At 39.7% G+C, this 19,311-nt stretch overlaps 2 long non-coding RNA genes across 2 annotated transcripts in view; one reads left to right on the top strand and one right to left on the bottom strand.

The window, feature by feature from the left end:
* LOC144587047 (uncharacterized) overlaps positions 1–18,632 on the top strand; it is a 36,276-nt gene extending 17,644 nt beyond the window's left edge. Inside the window, exons 1-2 of the long non-coding RNA XR_013542211.1 lie at positions 1–11,463; positions 18,266–18,632. The exon at positions 1–11,463 is cut by the window's left edge and continues 17,644 nt beyond it. This is a non-coding gene — a long non-coding RNA (uncharacterized LOC144587047). The remainder of the gene's footprint in view (positions 11,464–18,265) is intronic.
* The window catches only part of LOC144587046 (uncharacterized), a 26,765-nt gene continuing 12,263 nt past the window's right edge, over positions 4,810–19,311 (bottom strand). The window contains exon 3 of the long non-coding RNA XR_013542210.1: positions 4,810–18,788. This is a non-coding gene — a long non-coding RNA (uncharacterized LOC144587046). The remainder of the gene's footprint in view (positions 18,789–19,311) is intronic.

A 19,311-nucleotide genomic window follows, 5' to 3' on the forward strand; every position in this document is an offset into this window, starting at 1 on the left:
GATGTGTGCAAATGCAGGGGGAGGAATTTGCTCCTTCAGGGTGCAACTTATATTTGAGCTCCAACAGGATCTCTAAGGTATCTCTCTCATATATTTGGTTATATATATATATGTCTGCCTCCGAGTCATGAAAATATCTACATTACAGTTCAAGATAATCTCTTAAGGATTTACACTTCTCATAATTTTTATCATCTCCCTCCCTCTCACTCCCTTTTTGTCTTTTCTTTTCTTTAAAGAAAAGGTATATTCTTAAACAGCAAACGCCCCATTTTTGATCAATTTAAGGCCATTTAAGACTTTTCTTATTTATTTATTTGATATGGCACTGCAATATTAACTTCTGTGACATTTTCCCAAAGGGAATTTGTGCTTTGAGTAAGATCTGTGCTCTGAATTAGTGACAGGATGGCCATTCATACATTGCCAACAAGATGAAGCAGAATATGAAAAAGAGGAAATAAAGGAATATCAATACACATAACATATGTATGCATATATATGTCCATATGCACATTTAGAAATAATCGCTTTAATCTAAGCAGAAATGCAGCAAGACAAAGACTGTGATTAGGACACCTTCATATCTAGTAGACATGGCTATACAGGCAGGCCTTCCCGACAACCATTACCTAGCCTAGCTCCCCTTTTCTTCCTGTTCTTTTCTCTCCTTCTTTTTCCTCTTCTTTTTCCCCCTCTTTCTTTTTTCCTTTCCCATCTTGGATTAATCTGGATTTTATCTTAGCTTAATTTTTATATTATCTGTAAGCCACCCAGAGTAGACCCGTTCTAGGTGAACGGTAAATAAATAAATAAATAAATAAATAAATAAATAAATAAATAAATAAATAAATAAATAAATAAATAAATAAATAAATAAATAAATAGTAGCCCGATGCCCAATTGTTGATGGGCAAATTCAAGGTCCCTGCTCTCCTTTCTTATGGTTTACCACCTGTCAGCTGGATTTGGACCACAGTGGCCTTAAAAAAGGGAACACCTATAGAGGACTGTAAAAAAAGATGCATGGCTGCTGGAGCTGTTGAAGGTGAGCTTGACTTAAAAAGTCCAGGCTGCCCTTTACAGCAGCCACATAGAAATTTCATTACATTTTATACTAAACATAAAAATGTTCCGTGAACTTTTGGTGCGAAAGATACACCATGCATGACATTGTCAAATCCAGAAAACAAACACTCACAGCAGTGTGGTAAAAGGTAGGTTCACAAATATGTAAGCTGTATCATCTGTTGAATGAAATACAACTAAGCTTTATAATTCACTTGTCTAATCAAACGGGTAATATGCTCTTTCCGACTAGGTGATTAAGACAGCTCTCTCATATATTTGGCTACATGCAGTATACCTGCTTCCAGGTCATGAAAATATCTGTGACTACACAGCAGAGAAAATATGGATGGGTCAGGTATGATTCAAACATGTGGAAACTGGGTTTCTCTGGGTGAAATCACAGTTGTTGTTATGGGACTTCAAGTCACCTCCAACTTATAATGACCCTATGAATGAGGGATCTCCAGAATGCCCTGTCCTCAACAGCCCTGCTCAGCTCCTGTAGATTCAGAGCTGTGGCTTTCTTTAGAGATTCAGTCCATCTTGTATTTTGTCTTCCTCTTTTCCTGCTGCCTTCCACCTTTCCCAGTATTATTGTCTTTTCCAGAAAATCCTGCCTTCTCATGGTATGCCCAAAATAGGATAGCCTCAGTTTCATCATTTTTACCTCCAGAGAAAGTTCGGACTTGATTTGTTCTGGGACTCGTTTGTCTTTCTTGCAGTCCTGGGTATCTGTGAAGCTATCTTCCAGCACCACATATCAAATAAATCTATTTCCTATCAGTTTTCTTTAATGCCCAGCTTTCATACCCATACATAGTGATCAGGAATACAAGAGTATGAATGATCTTACCCTCCAGAGACACATCCTTACACTTGACGATCTTTTTTAATTCTGCCATTGCTTCCCTTTTGAGTCTCAGTCTTTTTCTGATTTCTTGGCTTCAATCTCCATTTGGGTAGATAATGGAACCAAGGTATACAAAATTTTAAACAATTTCAATGTCTTCATTGTCAGCATTAAAGTTGTGTATTTTTCCTGTAGTCATAATTCTGGTCTTCTTTGTATTCAACTGCAGTGCTGTTTTGGCACTTCCTTCTTTCATTTTCATTAAAAGTCATTTTAAGTCATTGCTGCTTTCTGCCAGTAAGATGGTGTAATCTGCATATCTTAAATTATTGATGTTTCTTCCACCATTTTTCATTATTTCATCTGAATCTAGTCTGGTTTTCCATATGATGTGTACTGTGTATAGATTGAACAGATAAGGGGATAAAATGCACCCTTGTCTGACACTTTTGCCTATAGAAAACCACTCTGTCTCTTCATATTTTGTTATAACAGTGACCTTTTGTCTGCCATACAGATTATACATCAAGAAAATCAAGTGCTAAGGCACACCAATTTCTTTCAGTACAACTCACCATTTCTCATGGTCCACATTGTCAAAGGCTTTGCTGTAGTCTATAAAGTACAGTCTGATCTTCCGAAATTCTTTAGTGCTCTCCAGTATCCAGTAGATATTTGCAATATGATCTTGAGTGCCTCTTTCTTTTCAGAATCCAGCTTGAACATTACACATTTCTCAGTGAAATTGTGACAGGTATCCAGATTTGCAGGACTCAGCAGGGGCAGAGACAGAGAGCTCTATTTCTGCTGAGCACCAACAGCAGAAGCTGCTTTAACAAGGTGCTAACTAGTACTAATTGGCAATTTCCTCCTCTCTCTTTCTCTAATCATTCTCCTAAGTGCTTTAGCAAAACTCTGTTCCAGCAAAACTCTGTTTAGCAAAACTCTGTTCCACTGAATTGGAACCTTAACAAATATTTTTAAGATACCATTTGGAGACAAGGGATGTTCAGTTGAAGGGAACTTTGGATCAGGGAATCGCAGGGGCAGAAAATAGACACAAACAATGTCAGATTGCGACAAATTCAAACTATCTGAACACAGACAATTCCACAAATGATATCCCAGTATTGAGCTTTATGTTGCACATACACTAGGTTTTATTTTGAATTCATCATTGCCCAATTCAAGGTAAATTGCAGAGTAAATGGCTAATATAGTTGCCCCTAAAAAGTTAGTTCTTTCTTTTGCATAAATAAAGTGAATATTCAGAAACCCAAAGCATCTGAAATACTGTACTGTACTAATAACAATCGAGGATTACCACTCAAAAACATTTGTGCTATCTTTACAGCATGAATATGAGATTCTACAAGTCACAGAATTTATTATTCATTGGACTTAAGATTTTGGATGATAATTTTGAAATGTTCATTTCAGAATATATGTGGTCACCGGATTTAATTTTGCTCCAGAATATAAATATTCAGGAAATTTGAGTATTTTAGGAATTGTTTTTAAACATTAAGAAAAGGTAATGTATGAACCTTAGAAGATTCATAAAGCAAATAATGTTTCTATCACAGTGTGTTGAAAATGTTAACATAGATAAGAAAGTTTTCATAATATATGGTTCCTTTGCCCAGTACTTACCCATTCTCATAATAGCCCAACATGCATTTTTAAGGCAAGTCTCAAATTATCAGCTCCTCAGTTTTAAGGGAATATACCTGAATCAGACAATGACAGTGGTGCAGTGGACAGAGTGACAGAATGGAACTCAAGACAAGACAAAAACCTGAAGTATTTGTGTTGGCTGGGAGAAACATATCCTTCTTCTCTTCTCATAATTCTCCAGCAGGTTTCTCAGCATTTCCAAGGTCCAAATCAAATGGCAAGACACTTCCTCCAATTTTTCTGAACCTATAGGAGGCCTGAGAAGAGTGGGGATGGTGTTGGTAACCAGAAGATCTGATGCCAATGAGAGAAGTAAGTGAGTCAACTAGACAGATTTGGAGAGCATGCCGGTAATGGAGTCAAGAAGATGCCAAATAGTTCATTGTCTTAAAAAGCAACTTTTTGGGGGTGGTAGGCATGTTTAGAATTTTGAGACAGTCTAATGAAATGGCAATCATTGGAATGTGTGTAGGTAGCCACAAAACCCTTATCCAGAAGGTAAACTAATGTGGCTAAATGAAAGCAACTTGTTCAAAAATCGGGATACAAAGCACAGATGGGAAGGAGTGTGGGTCTGAGATCAAAAACACTTTTTTGAAGCTACGTTTTACAGAAGGTGACCTGAGATTCCAGGGTAAATAACTTGGCCAAAAAGCTGAGCATAAGACAGAAGTGAGCCTGAACTTCACTGCCAAAAAAAATTTTTTTTGCTCTCACAGAACCACGAAATCTCTATTTCACAGAAGATGAAGTGGCAATGTTTAGAGAAAAATACTGGCCACACAGCAAAAGCAAAAAGCTTCCTCACTACTGACCATCCCTTCTAGAACTTGGGATACACAATAGTGCTGGCGGGGGGGACCACATTGTGTTGGGGAGACTTGGTCTAAGCCCTTGACCCTCCTTCTGTCACCGTAGCAATTCTATGGGTAGCAAGGAGAGCCAAATAGCTGTGGGCCATGTTTTGCATATTTCTTTGAACTAGCCAAGCAATCATTGCAGGTTTTAGTTATTATCCATCTGTACTGAAGAGAAGGAGCCCTTTTCAAACGAGGGGAAAATCTGATATGAAATATTTTCAATAAAAAGGAACCAACGGTGCCACATGATAATATCTGTTCTTATTAAAACGAGAAAGAAATTAAATTGTGATTAATTAGCTGTGAGGCTAACAGGTGAAGAAATCTTTTGATCAGACAATAACATTCAAATTAAAGACTGCAACAAATTTATTGCTTTATTTGTCTAATGGAAAGCATATGTTAAACAAAGCAGAGATCATTTCCAGAAGCTGTAAAGTTAGGGCAAAAAATGCCTCCATTCCAGAATAATGTCTTGTTTTGAAACAAAGGCAAACAAGTAGCACGACTCTCTAAAAATCAACAAGTGCAAACATGCTATTCAAACCATGATACTGATCAAAATTACAATGAAGTTTCAAGTGTCAAGTCCACATATGTATTATATTTATTACAATTAATGAGAAATAAACCATCATTATAAATCTGCACACTGATCTTCACATACATTTAACCCTTGTGTAAATCCTATTCAGCCACTATAATTAGCCTATATTCTGAACACAATTAAAGGAGTGCTCATGTCCCCCTCCCCTTCTGTTGTTGCTTTGCTTACAGGTTCTCCATTGTTACTTTGTTCACTGGGGAAGCTGAGTCTTGCTCTTATTTTAAGCAAGCAGCACCCCTACTTTTTCAGACTAGGCCCTGAAACCATGAGGAAAATGACAGTGGAGGGGGCAGGACTCAACCTTCTCCTCTGTGTTCACAATTCTGTCCAAGGTAATGGGTGACTGATAGAAGGGAAAAGGATGCACTCAAAAACATTCCTCAAAGTCAAATAGTCTAGCTGAGTTTGCAGCTGTATGCATCAGAGTGTAAGCTCTATTGAACTCAGCCTAACCGAGCAAACGTATAAGCTTGTGCCATAAGTACAAGGGCAGGGAAATGTGCCCAAACCCATGTTCTTCTGCTACAATTCCCACTGTTCCTCACCACTGGCTATACTAGCAAGAGCTGATTCTCAGTAGCATATGGAGGGCCACATTTTGTCTATTCTGGTACTTTATTGTTTGTGGAGTGGGAGGACATTGAAGGTACCATACAGGGTTGTTATGAAGACATTCTAGGACACTCCCTTGTTGGTCATATGAGGGTTGGCGAATTTGTAGCCCTCCAATGATTGTTGGACCACAACTCTCATTATGCCTGACTATGGTTATGACATCTGTGGCTGATGGGAATCCAATATGGGAGCCCAAAACATCTGGAGGGCTACAAGTTCCCTGCTTTGGGTGTTTTGGGTGTTTACCTTGCTTTTTGGGTTTTGGGTGTTTACCTTGCTTGGTGTCTGTCTGTGAATGTTAGTGAGCATGAGAAGGGATCCTATAGTTCCATGAAAGGCTCCTTCGATAGTGAGGTTACCTTTCCCATGGAGCATTGTGGTGACTTCTGGCAAACCCTAGGACTCTCAGCATACACCAGGCCATTTCCTTCTTCAACACATGGAATGAAACACATACACTGCCTTTTGTTTTTGCTCTCTCACTGCCAGAATTCTGCTGGGGTGTGTGTTCTGGGTGAATTCTGGGAGTGGGAGTCGTACAAATCCTAAAGTCCCTTCCCTATCATCTCACATAAGTGTGTGTATAATAATCCACACATCTGGTACAGTGGGCTGTAGTCCACAAACACTTCTACAAAATTAAACCTCTTAGTTTTCACAATCATACTGGACTCCATGCTGGTTTTGCTACAACAGACTAACACAACTACCCCCCTGAATACTTTAGAAGAGGGTTCAATGTGTCATTAAAAAAAATATATGTTCCAAAGCTAGTGTTAGCAAGGGCAACCCTCTCATGTTTTACTTGCACTTCTCACTGATAAAGCTTCTTTCTACACCGAGTCCCATCCCCTGTTGAAGCAGCAATAGCCCCAATGGATAATAGTTAGCATGCCTGAAGTCCAGATAAACCCTCACTAATGGGCAACATGGTAACTCCACACAGATGAAAATGGCTGTGTCCTGTTCTCATGGCGGGTTGGAAGACATGGGAGACATGTCTCAGAAAGTCAGTTGCTATGGGGAATCGTTTTGAGCGGGCTCCATCTGGCATACAATGTGAGCAGGCCCTCTGAGAGCCAAAGCTTTCCTTATTCTGCATGCCTTGCAGAAATGCTATAAGTCCTAGCAGTGAATAGCAGTTTTAATTGCCTATTGGTATTCTGTCATGGAGTCTACCTTAGGCTTAGCCTTTCCTTGTGTACTCCTATGGCTTGAATAATTGTAGTTGGCTCCAAAACATGCAGCTTTTGCATTTGAAATAGAATGTTGGAAAAATTAGAGAAAGAGAACCCATTCTTCGGGTGGACAATCCTTTTGGATCACACGTGAGAAATAAAACCGCATGGGCTAAGTCTTGCTGGTAGCACACAACTTTTTTTTTAAAAAAAGGCAAACAAAGCAGTGTGGAATGTTTTAATAGAAATGACTGTTAACAACATGCTGAAGCCATCCATGATTGAACACTGGTAGGTTGATGCCCAGAGAATTGGAGCATCATCTTAATACTGTACAGATGCAGATGGCTAACAGGGCCTTTCCCAAGCTCTAGCAACAACATAGGGAGAACTCTTTATATATCATCTGTTCTGTAAGTAACACTGTAGGAAACGCAGGCCCCAGGAGGAACGGCAGCAACTGCTACAGATGATTGACTGCTTGTTTAGGAAAAAATGGAGGAGCCTCCTTGCCCTGACATGTTTGACTAAGATCCTGGGCACATTTACTCAGATGCCCTCAGACCCCTTTCCTTTCCATAATTAGATAGCCAAGAGGCAGTTTTTGCCCCTCCCCCAACCCCCACCTGCCTCTTTGACATCACTGTTCTTCTGGTCTCAGGTGTTGCTCAGAAATCTCAAGGAATGTGATTCTGCTGGCTGGTGCCTCTGCTTGGATGTAACTTTCCAAATGTTACCTCACTGAGGTAACTACTAAGCTAGTTTTTTTTTTTGAAATGAAACCTAAGGTTAATCCATGACTAGATAAGGGTAAATAATTTATTAGTGGGTGGACATGAATCTGGAGCTTATGAAACATTCCATGATAGCAGTTGAAATACGCTTTGCTTTTGTGATCAGAATTATAATCTCTCAAAGTAGTTTCTTGGTCAGACCCAGTGCATGTTGGTGGCATCTCTAACGCGTTTGGCAGTGCACCCACTGACCTGTCTTAACACATGCAGTCCCGGATCACCGACTTAAAAAGGATCTGGACTGCATTAGATATTTTACAGGGGATACTTTGACAGTTCCTTCACAGATGACATTATACAACCACAATGCCTGCAATGTGTAGTTGTCCTTATGTGTAAACAGGAGAGACACCTTACTGAGTCCTTGGGGCATGTATATGTAGCATATGGGAGTGAGACAAGCTTTCTACTCCAAATCTACCATTTCTAGATAGTTAAATTTCAGATCAAAATGTTGGACTGAATATAGGCCATAAAACTTATTTTGCTTTAATGGCAGGATACAGATACATTATGAACCAGCCTTAATATATAAGTGTTCTACAAATGATTCATCAGACCTAATATAAATTTATTTTGTCTGAAGAATATGTGTTTGTTTGGGCATGTAAAGGCATTGCTTGGAATCTTAGTACAAAAGGCCTAATTAGTTAAGATTTGAATTAGAGATAAACCAAACCTTATTTAATTTAGATAAAGTTTGGTTGCTAATATTTATAGTTCATTGATTTAAACACTGAGGGTTTTTATGTGCATGCAAGTGAAAACACAATTGTTGTGGGTCTAATTGAAGCTAATTAATGAGCTGCTGATTGTGTATCTCAGTGAAAGCCTGGCTGGACAACTAGCATACAGTATGACCAAAGTCAAGACAAGGCCCCCTAGTTAATTAGTTTCATTTAGCTATTAACTAGTTTAAAGAAAATTGTACAAGGAAATTGTGAAATGAATGACTCATATAAGCCATTTCTGTAGAGGCATTTTGTTGTCTGTCTCACTGCCTTCTATTTTCACCTAATGCCAGCAATACTTATATTATTTACTTGGCCTTCAAATGCTGTGGGCAGTTCGAGTAAAGAAAATAAGGCTATGTTTATTCCCATGACACAACACTGATCTAGTGCAATACTGAAGTGCTGCAGCAGGTGACTACAAAGATCACCAAGTAAAGATCAAGGATGGAGGATTCTGTCAGAAATATTTTTCGTGTCTCTGAGCATATGCAAAACATTTTTTCCTGCACTATTAAATAACTGCCTTCTCTGTCTCCTCACTCATGTACAATGAAGAAACATGGTTCAAACGGAAAATCCCATGTCATGACTCAAAGAGAGAGAGAGGGAGAGAGCTGAATGGTAACCTGCAGATCTCCTATCCTTCTTTTTCTGCATATCTCCTAAGTCCTTACCCTCTTTTTCCTCTGAAAAAAAATGGAGGCTTTCCTGGCTTTCCTTTGATCCCCCCTCATAATCTATGTAAAGATGGATCTGTGTCACTCCATTCTGTTTCTAGCTACTTCGCTGGAACAGCAGCACTTCCATGCTGCGGCTAGGAAATGTAGAACAAAAAGCAAAGGTGTTTCAGCTGCTACAATCTGCTCCCCTTCTCCCTCTCCAGGCTGTGGCTCAGACTCATTCTATACTGTCACTGGTGGATAGAGCCCCAACAAAATAGTTAAATGAAAACGATTAAACAGTTATTAAAGTTGAGGATAAATATTAAACTAATTGATTGATTAGGCATCCTTCAGTCTAGAGAGACTATGGTAACGTGCTCTGTATGTAATTAGGCCTTAACTAGTTTAATAATGTTCATATTAAACTAGTTAAGGCCTAATTAAACTATGTTATTGGCATTTGTCTGTCATTGGATTAAAACTTAATAGATTCACCTGATTAATTATCCTAGCAAAAATTATCCTAGCATTTATTCCAATTTCTTGGGGGAGGACAGGGATATAAAATATCCCTGTCCTTGGTACCTGCATAACATATTTGGAGTGCTTCACTTGGATTATTTCAGGAATCTTTACAACAGTTCTACAAGGTAGGGCAGTTTTGTAATCCCCAGAACAATGAGAGAAGGTTAAGCATGAGTGTTTTCACCCCACTCACACTACTTCATGAGTTCAGAGTTTTAGTTGGATATGAACCTAGGGCTTTCTTGTTCACATTTGGAAGCATTATGATATCTTACCTCTGGATAATTAGGTTATCCTACATCTGTTCACATATTAATCTTTTGACTTGGAATTTCTACTAGATAGGGTATGTATGTATGTATGTATGTATGTATGTATGTATGTATGTATGTATGTATGTATGTATGTATGTATGTATGTATGTATGTATGTATGTATGTATGTATGTATGTATGTATGTATGTATGTATGTATGTATTTTTACCCCAGCTTTCCCCTTAAAAATGACCCAAGGCAGCTTACATAATTAAAAACACAATATGAAAAGCTAAAAACAATAAATTATGCAAATATTTTGAAGAAGCATTAATAACATTATGTTTAAAATGTTAGAGAAAAGCATTCCTAAAACTGAAGAAAAAGGTTTTCACCTGCTTAGGGGAGAATAACAACGATAGGGTGAGCCATCATTTTCATCATATATGTATATGTTGGATGGATATATGATGATATTGGTATGTAGAGAATTTATGTAAACCTAAGACAGTAATGGTTGTCTGACGTTCTTATTATATATTTCTTCCCAACTGGTTCTCTCATAGTCTCGATAAACAGATCATGTAGGGCTTCTGGAATGCAGGACCACCATCTTCTGGGTCAGTGTTTTGAGCCTGAGTGCCCAAACTGCAAAACAAAACAAAACAGAAAAAAAAAATCCAACCCGGAGGGCAGTGGTGGTGGCAGAAGTGGAAGTGGCGGCTGAAGTGGGAATTCTGGGAATGAAGTTGCTTCCAGACCGCACTCCGAATCTGCTTCCAGTCGTGCCCAATCCAGCTACTACCTATAACTCGGCTGGCCCGCTGCTTCCAGCCAACTGCTCCGGAGCCTGGCCTGCCGCCTGTCAGGGCACTACTACAGTGGCTGCAGCCTTCTCCTCAAGTTTGGCTGCTGGGGGTAGCGATCCAGCAACTTATGGGCTCACATGCCCACAGAGAGGGCTCTGCATGCCAGCTGTGGCACACATGCCATAGGTTCACCATCGCTGCTCTAGGTTCATGAACTATGTACAATAGGAAATAAAAGGACTGCATTTATGTGCGCATGCTGATAGAAATTTGATTTCCTTGCTTAAGCAGGCAAGCCATTTTTGCTAAAACATAATATAAACATTTAGGCAGACCTGAGTTAGCTCTTCTGTATAGGCCTGTGTGGATCTCCACATGAACAGCTTCTCTGTCTAAAGTCAGTATCCTTCCTCAAACTGTGACAATCTAGAATAAGAGATATCATCACACCTCCTCCTTCAGGTGTGGGCAACTTTAAGGAATCTAATGGCAAGTGTTCTGTTCCCAGATCTCTGTTGGATTGTGTGGGCCATCAAAACTGTCCAGAATGTGGCAGGGGGAGAGGAAAGAATGAAATACGAAATAGCTGGAAGTTGTGATTTAAAAATAAAATAAAATGGTATTCTATTAGAGCTAAATGGTGCAGGCAGGATTAGTGGCCTGCTTAATAGATGAATCACAGCAGCTGGAGGATTCCAGAAGCAGCAACACATGTTTTCTCCCCTAAGGGATTTTTTTGGGGGGGGAGGGGGATTGTCTAGGGGCCAAGGAACTGCAAAAAACAGACTAGCAATGGTGCATGCTGTGCTGAGGAATTAAAATGAAGGTAAGCAGCCATTAGCTGCAGATGAGGCTATAAAGGCAGCTTGAGAAGGGGAGGCAAGATGAAAGTAGCATTCAAGTTGATTGAAAAAAAAAATAAAGCTAGCAAGAACTATCTCAAGTAAGAGCATGTAAGTGAAATAAGAATGGCCCACGTTGCTTCTGGGTGAACAAGCTAAATGTGCATATGTAGATGAATGGCTATAAAAATGTTTTACACTCTGCATTGCTTTGGAACTCGTTGAGCATTGCTCTCCACTTCCCCTACAGCCATAGTTTCAGTAAACAATTAACTACTGTACTATTTTTTTTCTATGTTTGGAGTTTCCTCCACAATGCCAGGACCACATTTTTGCCCACACTTGCTCTTTCAATGCACAGAGGTGATTGCTGTGGCCAGATGTGGGGAAAGTTTACTTTTCAAAACTACAGCTCTCATTGGAGTATCTGACGGGTATGTTTTGGGAGCTGTAGCCCAGAAAAGTAACTTTCTCCATCTTTCCCAATTGCATACGTAGCTAGAAAAATAATGTTCATATTCAAAAAGGGTTAATGGGCTTGAGGAAACCTCTGGATTACCAAAAATCGTTAGGAAACTGACCAAACACATAAACATCAGCCTCATGAATACTGGATATACAACCATTTGTTATGTTATGTACCATCAAGTTGTAACCTTAATAGTGACACTAATAGAGATTTCACATTTAAGGAGTGGTTAGTCCTAATCTGTCACTCTATCCACTACATCACCGGGCTAGGTATAGAATTACAGATCATTAATGATGACTGCCTTCAGGCAAGAGGAACAAATAATCCCATAAACTATGGTGAAGTGGAGAATACAATAGGCCAGTGGCTCCCAACCTTGGGTAATCCAGGTGTTCTTCAACTGCACCTCCCAGAAATCCCAGCCAGAACAGCTAGTGGTGAAGGCTTCTAGGAATTGCAGTCCAAGAACACCTGGATTACCTAACGTTGGGAGTCATACAGAGTATTCTGAAGGAGGGCAAGGCCAAGTAGAAGGAACATGGAAGCACAGCACTTTACGTAGCAATATTTTGTTATGGGTCATATTGTTTAAATGAAAGGCAGACCTTTTAAATTCTGGCTGCAGAACACATTCTTGGGAAATATGGTGCATTATGTTGGGAGAACAACATGCACCATATGTTGGTGCATGTTGCACCTGCATGTTTTATCTTCTTCTGGGAAGAATTTTTTCTATTTCTTTTAAAACAATGTTCAGTACACTGCAGAACTTCTGCTGAGTGGAAAGCCCCACCAGCCTAGTAGTACACAATTGTGCCACTTGTACAACTGTTGCCTTTGCAGAATGAACTTGTCCAATGGCAATGAATCAAGCAATGTGATCCTTAGTGCACAGAAGCATTTCAGTAGGATAATGATTGTGGCATTCATCATCTGCATAGATGCATCAAACGTTGGGCTGGGAGCCGTGCTGTGCCAAGCGGACGACAGCCAGAGTCTACACCCAGTGACTTTTATCAGCAGGAGTCTCCAATCTGGTGAGAGACATTTGTCCACCATTGAGAGGGTGTGCCTAGCTATCGTATGGATGCTGCAAAAGCTGAAGCCCTACATTTGGGGAAGGAAATTCGTCCTTTGCACCGACCATTCCCCTTTAGTGTGGCTACGAACTATGAAACTCAATAGCAGCAAACTTGCAAGATGGATGCTGATTCCTCAATAGCAGCAAACTTGCAAGATGGATGCTGATTCTGCAAGACTTTGAGATCCACAGTGTAAAAGGGACCCAGAATGTGGCTGCTGACACCTTGTCTCGAAGGCCAAATAACTAATGGGTGGATAAAAGTTTGTAATATTGTATTAACTTTTCTTTTTGTGTAATGGTTGTGGAATATACTTAAAGTACAGAGTTTGCTTGGATGTTGATGAACTGAGAGGTGTGTATAGTGACAGTAAAAATAATGGTGAGTATCGTTATTTAAGTAAAAGCGATGTAATTCATATTAATGCAAGTAATGTATCTTTATTGATGTAAGTAATGCAAGAGGTTAGTATGTCTTTACTGATCTAAGAGTAATGTAATGTATCCTTAGTGATGTAAATAATGTAAGAGGTTAGTGTTTATATTCTTCCATAAACCTGTGTTTGTTCATGAGGGCAAACTGTTAAGTTTCCCCTCCTAAAACAAACTTATTAAGGGGGGGGGAATGTAGCATCTGCCCAGGTCATGAATATTCATATGCTATCTGCATAGACCAATGAGAGTGCTGGAGGGGCGGAGTCACAAGATATAAGAGACTCAGCAGGAGGAGGGGGAGTTTCAGATAGAGAGTTAGGGAATTAGAGTTGAAGAGATTGAAAATTTTGGAGTTTGGGCAGGAGAGTGGTGGTTGAGAGGGATAAAGGAGAATGTTTAAGAGTTAACAACATTGCTTATTCTATCAACATCTGTAACAATACACAATTTTTGCTTGGTTTTTTTAAAATGACATATGTCCTGGATATCTATCATTAATAATAGGTAATGTTGATGTAATCAACTGGTAGCAGCTGAGAGGCATGTAACCTTAGCTCTTAGTTTGGTGAAACAAGCAGGGGCCATGTGGGAATCACGACGGCCAATATATTTTTAAGGTATTTGTCTGATGTTTTGTCACTATCCTCAGTCCTTCATCCAGTGTTCTGAGAACTGTGGTTTGAAAATGCAATATTTGATATTTCTAGAGAAACCATGAAAGAATCAGAACAAAACTAAGGAGGGAAGAAGATTAGTTAAGCCCACAAGATCTACTGTATTGAGTGGAAAGGTATTTAGGCAAAATGTAGAATTAAGGATACAGGGACATGGTGGCGCTGTGGGTTAAACTGCAGAAGCCCCTGTGCTGCAGGGTCAGAAGACCAGCAGTCGTAAGATCGAATCCATGTGGTGGAGTGAGCTCCCATCGCTTGTTCCAGCTCCTGCCAACCTAGCAGTTCGAAAGCATGTAAATGTGAATAGATAAATAGGTACCACTTCGGTGGGAAGGTAACAGCGTTCCATGCCTAGCCATGCTGGCCACGTGACCACAGAAAGTGTCTCCAGACAAACGCTGGCTCTATGGCTTGGAACCAGGGATGAGCACCGTGCCCTAGAGTCGGACATGACTGGACTAAATGTCAAGTGGAACCTTTACTTTTAGAATTAAGGAGCAGAATTGTGCTACACCATTACTTCACATGACATACAATATTGGTGTTTATATATCCACAAAGTTTTATGACTGAACATGGACAGTGGACATGATGGTCCACTAGTACAAAACACCCTGCTCTTGCTGTGAAAAGAAAAGCAATTTAGGGCCAAGATGATACACAACACTTCACTGGAAGTAGAAGTCCTGTAAGAGGAAAAGACCATCTGTTTATTCTAACAGGATTTGGCAAATTAATCTGCTTTTATTCTGTAACTAGTCCATTGGGAGACCATATAGATTTATTTAGATGTCTGATATTTCAGACACATAGCCCTGAAAGATGTGTATTTCTGGAAGGATAACATTGGGACCGAAGGAATTTACCTTTGCATGTGAACTGGGCCTCAGATTTAAGCTACTCTAATAGCATTCCCAGAAGCATTGGCCAACTGCAGTGCTTTTGCTTACGTTTACCACTAGAGATCGACATGAGCTGCCAGTTCAGCTATTCTTGCCAGTTCATTTTTGGCACCTGGAGTAGGCAGAGCAGGAAAGCCAGGGCACCGCCTCTAAAAGGGCGCCTGCCAGAAGCAAGGCTGGGAAGCGCCAAACACTTGTTTGGTTTAAAAATGAGCTGACACAAACTGCCAAACCAGCAGTTCATGCCCATCATCTCTATTTATCAGTCATCTGCAACATATTTTTCCTCTGGAAATATTATGATGTTGACCTTGAGGGCATGTAGTGTAAGCAATTTATTGGTCTTTTTTTTAATGGTTATTTCATGTTTCTAACATATTTCTTTTAATATGTTCTAATATTTATCTTTTTGGCTGTTTGGGAAGTGGCATAGAAAACCGTTAAATAAATAAATAAATATATTCTACCTTGTATGATGTGACGCTGTGATCTTAAAAGACTGTTCTGTGGTACTCTTGTTCTATACAGAGGCTATGAGAATGTACCCTCTGAACACTCTTTAGAGACCTTGAAGAAACTGAACAAATTACTCTTAAGCTTAATGACATGCCTTATGACCCACTTCTTCTATTAGAAACATTTAAGATGGTTCAATTACTTAAATGGCAAGGGAGGACAAAGCACGATCTACCTAATTTTAGGAGGAGGAGTTCATTATGGAACTGGAAACCCCAAATGAACCCACCCCAATTTTGAGCACTAGAATTTTACTGCTCTGTAAAAGTTTCTTTGTGAACACCACAAAAGTTTGATTTTCTTCTTAAAACCTGTATGAGTATCCATGACGGTCATGAAGGAATTGGTCCAAAGTCACTCATGTTGGGTTTACATCATGTTGGTACAGTATATTTAATTGTAGAATGTGCTTTAGGTCCACCTTAAAGGCACCATGAATGTGAGCAGCTTCAGCTTCCTTAAAATGAATGGAAGGTGCAAAAAAGAAGAAAAAAACAGAACTGGTAAATCAAGCAACCCTCTATAACTGGAAGAATATGCATCTCTATGTCTGTTGCTAAGGAATGTGAGAGGGAGCATACAGTTCGACTCATGTCCTGCTTGTGGTCTTCACACAGAAAACTGGGAGGCCACTGTGAGAGCAGAATGGTGAACACTGTATGCCTCTGGTCTGGTCATGGAGGACTCTTCCCGTGTTGTACTGTGGATGCTCTGGTTTTGGATTTTTTGTATCAAACAGGGGTTGAAATAGATATCATATAAGATCACATCCTTTGGACTAACTAAAAACTGCTAGGGTGAGGCCATTACTGGTAATATGAGTCTGGGCCAGATGGAGATATCTAGTCACCTCAGGCAAAGAGGAGACTGGCAATTCAAGCTTCCTTTAATTCAGATTAGAGGTGATACACTGCACATGATTTCCTCCTCCATGGCGTGGCTGCTACCTACCAGCATCTGTTGCCTGAAGCAGTCACCACACTGGGTTGGCACTTTCTTGTGTAGCTACAGCATCTGGGACCACATATTTTAATGTACATTTTGGTGTTTTAAGATCTAAATAGCCAGAACAATAGTGATCCTAAATGATCTGAGCATAATTAGGAATTTCTTTATCAGCCTTGTATCTGGTTTGGTAACAGTAATAATAAGCCTTGGGTGCTTTTCAGTAGAAAGGTAGGATATAAGTATTTTAAATAATGCAACAATAATAGTAGTAATAGGTATCACTGCTTCACCTGGTTTAGACAGTTCTTTCTGAAGTTAGTAGACACCTCTAATCACTATACTTGTGATTAATTTTTATATAGTGCCTCAGGCATTAATTCTATAGAAGACAAACAGGACTGTGAGGCTTAAATGTTAGGAGGGAGTTTGGTGAACAAATTTTCATCACTAGGTGGAAGTAAATAATCTTTCCCCAGTTTTAGGATTCAAAGCCTCGACCAGTTACTGTTTTCAAAACCACTCTGAATGTCAAGAATCTATCAGCCAACAGGGCCACTGGCTGTGGTCCAAAAACAAACAAACAAACAAACAAACAAACAACTCTTACAAATGTTGCTCAGATCTCCCTGTTCTTTTGGCTAAATTTGGAGTTCTCTAAAGTAGAGGAAAAACTGGAGGAAGCTGCTTTGGCTACTTATAACACAATTTTTATGTGTAATATTCTACCTGGTGAGTTTTGATGAACTTGAAAGATTGCTCACTTTTTTTGGTGAGTTTTTAAATTGTTCTTAATCCAGTCATTACCTTAAAGTAACTTTGGGTTGCCTTGTCTACAGTAGACCAAAAGGACTATTTGCAATATTTATCTGCTGAGTAGAACGGAACACTGTGACGCTCCGCAAGATATTTCTAAAGGTAAAATACGAAAGGCAGAGAGTTCTTTGCCACACAATCCTGGTACGTCATTTAGCATTAAAGGAATTAAATCTGGAAGGGATGATGTGATTAGGGCTGGGGGAGTAGGGAGAAAATCCTTTAAAGTCCAGAGCAGATTTGAATAAATTAGGAAGATCCAATTTATGACACTGCAATATTCATTTTTAAGAATTTCTGTCACATCCAAATTTACAGTCAGGCAGAGCTGAAAGAAAAATCGAAGCTTCTCCAGTTGATGGCACAGAGACTTCCAACTGTTCCCGAAGTTGCCCAGTAAAGACAAAATGTGGAACTTGTGTCTTTGGAATAATAATGAGAGCGGAGAACCTCAGTAGTTCTTAAAAAGAAGCTTGATAACCTTTTGGAGAGAACACAACAAGCTCTAATCTCATATTTCAAGTAAGGGTGTAATTTCCTTGCAAAACCTGTGGCATAATTTTCTACCCTGTTCACCTGAAGCGTCGGAAACGAGGACAAGTAGAAATGGTCTGTCAAAAACTGGAGTTGAGCTTTAAAGATTAGGCCTTCTCTTCTTTTTCTTCTTCTTACTAGAAAAGGAAAAAAAAATCTGTCAAGGAGGAAAAGGTGGAATGGGTACACAATGGCTTTTGTTCAGCACTGCTAAGAGTTCTCTATCCAGAAGCTTTGCAAAGTACTACCGGTAAATATGGTGTTTTTAGATAGAGGACATAAACCAAAAGGAAAAACAGCAACATGCCAGATGATTTTGTCCATAATCGTGATTTCCCACAATATGCTTAATTATTTGTGTTGCTTATTTTGCCACAGCCCTGAAATGTGTTCCTTTCTTCTTTCTTGCAGAAAGCTTAACTTTGCTTCCTCAGATCGCCAGATTTTTGACAGACAATGACTTTGTCATTGAATCAAAGCACTTCCTATTACAGCAAACGGAGGAGCATGATTCTCTCGAGATGTCCTCAGGGCACTGCATAAGTGTGCCTCTGTGTGTGCATATGTGTATGGAAAGAAAGGAGAGAGAAGAAAAGGCAATGTGATCTATAGCATCCAGCACACTGAAGGCTTTGCTTTGCAACAAATACTGCTGTGCCAGGGGACCTGGTTACAACACAGTCTCGTTGTGCTGTGCAGCCGATACCTTGACCTTTCAGACTGTATGTGCAATACAGCCAAGGCCCTGTCTATATAACAAAATAAAACTGTGTTATAACTTGTTCAAGGGAGAAGAAAGCAGTTGTAGCTTGTTTCCTTGAGAAGCATTTTATTCTTAGCACAGCCTAGTCTCTGTAAAACCAGTTATTCTGTTATCTCTTAAAGCAAATTGTTGTTGCTCTTGTAAAAATGCAATCGGCAGCCTTGCTGTAACCTGCATGATGGGGGGGGGGGGAGAGAGGGAGAGAGAGAGAGAGAGAGAGAGAGAGAGCATTTATGAACAGCAATAACTGTAATGTGTCTCCTCTCTTTTCTCTCCCCCCAAAACACACACACACATTTGGATTGTTAGATAGTGTTGCTGCAATAGAAGCCACTACTGGCAATTTGCTCTTCTGTTGAACATAAGTAGAGACCTGCTGGGTCACACCAAAGGCCTGTTTAGTCCAGTGTCCTTTTTTCAATCAGTTGCCAAGAAAAGGTTTCTGAGATGTCCATAGCAGTAAACAAAGTCAACTCCCTTTCTGTGCTTTTTGCCATCATGTCTAGTGGTCTTTGATGGGTGAGACACCCCCCCCCAACACAACGTTGCAGCATACTTCAGCCTCGGTAAGATGAATTTTCTAGAGGAAGGATGATGCTTTTCAGTTGGAGAAAAAATAATGGGCTCTGTGGCACTTCAGACACATCTTATTTTGTATAAATGTTAATCGGCTGTATCCCATGTCTTCAGGTTC

Source organism: Pogona vitticeps, chromosome 2 (assembly GCF_051106095.1).
Source record: "Pogona vitticeps strain Pit_001003342236 chromosome 2, PviZW2.1, whole genome shotgun sequence".
Taxonomy (NCBI): domain Eukaryota; kingdom Metazoa; phylum Chordata; class Lepidosauria; order Squamata; family Agamidae; genus Pogona; species Pogona vitticeps.